Below are 1,836 nucleotides of genomic sequence, written 5' to 3'. Positions count from 1 at the left end.
TTCAGTTAAATTTTATTTCTACAGCACTTAGCCATGATCCTGTGCAAGTTGTTCAGAAAACTTCATTAGAAAGGCAGCTTGCTGAGTGTGCCATGTGCTTGCAGACTTTTTTATATATACATGTACTTCGTGATTGTCATGATTCCAAGGGTAACCCGTGCTGAGACTGTTATAGCTTTAAAAGCCTAAATTTAATTTTACTGTCCTTAAACTAAATTTAATCACAGTAGTTAGTTACCATATGAGGCATGTGCTTTAAAATCATGTATTTCATAGTTGTGAAAGCCTTGAAAGGATTACCAGCAGTTAAGGAGGGGGTCTGCAGTTCTGTTAACTTCAAGAGCCTCTGTGAGCTTGATCATCTTTTACAGTCTGCCTGGATTCTGCTGCTACTATTTTGTGTCCAATCGTGACATCAGAGTGGTTATATATTATATTTACAGAAAACACTGTACATCTCCACTGTCTGCAGGATACCCTTAGCACCAGTATTAACAGATGGAAAAAACACAGGCCCTTTAAACAGCTGCGGGAGTCAAATTCCTATTTTATTTCAAGTTGGGTTTTTTTCTGTGTGCATAAAGGACCCCCAGCCTTGGATGTGTGTCTCCCGCATATTCACCCAGCTGCTTTACTCCTGCAACAGCTTGGCAGGCATCCCGGGACTCGGGTTGGTTTTTCCAAATCCCTTTTACACCTAAAACCTGAACTACCCCAGGAAAAAATTCCTGCCCCGGGCTATTTTGGGTGAAGTCGCCTTGAACCGTGACAGTGCCCCGGATCTGCTTTCGCTGGCACCGCCCTCTCCAGCAGGGAACGGGCTCCGTCCAGAAGGACAGCAGGGTTTGTACACCCCCTCCCCGAGCCGTGTGTCCCCGCAGGGGTGCCACAGGGCAGCTCTGGCACGCAAATGTCACTTGTTTTTAAAAGCGCCGCCCGGGAGGTGCCGAGCGGCCCCAGTTATGAACAAGCCTTCGCTGTAGCACCGCTGCTTGGCCGGCGGCGCCGAGCGGGCACCGCCGGGGCAAAGGCAGTGCGGGACGCGGGAAGAACCAGCCGGGACACGGATTTGGGGCACATCAGCTTTTTTATTTTGCCGCTGATCCCGATCTCTCCGCGTCTGGGGCAACACAGCCTTTTTTTTTTTTAACCGCCGATCCAATCTCCCAACGGGCCCTGCAAGACACGGAAGGGGAAAAAGGCGGAAGGTTACACACGCGCCTGTCCACCCCGGCCGCCCCGTGGGGGTGGGCGCAAAGCCGGGGGCTCAGTAGTAGTTTTTGCTTCACGTATATTCAGCAGTCTAACCACGTGTCAAGAGACATCACTGCGGCCAGCCCGGCCTGACCCGCCGTCCCAAACCCGATTGCTGCGCTCACCTCCTCTGCCGCAGGGGAAAAGAGGCGCAATCCCTCGCGCTCCCTTTTATAGAGCGGCCGGCCCCGCCCTCCTCGTGTTCTCCAATAGGATTGGAATCTGTGGTCACGTGCTGATCCGGGTGCTGCTGTGCGCGAGGGTGGGCGGGGCCGCGTGAGGGCAGTGGGCGGGAGCTCTGAGGGGCGTTGGTGCCGTGAGGGGGTTTGGTGGTCTGGTGCCGCCCCCCCGCCGTGTGCGGCAGCTTTTTACGCCTTTTCCGAAGCTGTAGTACTTTTCTCTTTGCCCTAGCGCTCTGTTGCTGTGAGGAAATTAAAAACATCAAAGCTCAGGCCCCCGGTCAGAGCTCCCCCCGCACTGAGGGGGTGCTGAGGTGGGTTCCTGAGGGAGGTGCCGGGAGCAGAGGGCGCTCCGGAACGCTCGGCTCTCTGCCCCTCCTCAGCACCTCTTTTGGTCATTTTT

At 53.9% G+C, this 1,836-nt stretch overlaps 1 non-coding gene across 1 annotated transcript; it reads right to left on the bottom strand.

Moving 5' to 3' along the window:
- Positions 1-908: 908 nt before the first annotated feature.
- On the bottom strand, positions 909-1,037 carry LOC112841106. The gene has a single exon (XR_003212744.1). It is a non-coding gene; the product is annotated as a small nucleolar RNA SNORA76 (small nucleolar RNA).
- Positions 1,038-1,836: the final 799 nt, after the last annotated feature.

This window comes from Manacus vitellinus, unplaced genomic scaffold, assembly GCF_001715985.3.
Source record: "Manacus vitellinus isolate BGI_N305 unplaced genomic scaffold, ASM171598v3 scaffold_24_pilon, whole genome shotgun sequence".
Lineage (NCBI taxonomy): Eukaryota > Metazoa > Chordata > Aves > Passeriformes > Pipridae > Manacus > Manacus vitellinus.
Note: the sequence above shows the minus strand (reverse complement) of the source record. Positions and strands in the feature narration are given on the sequence as shown.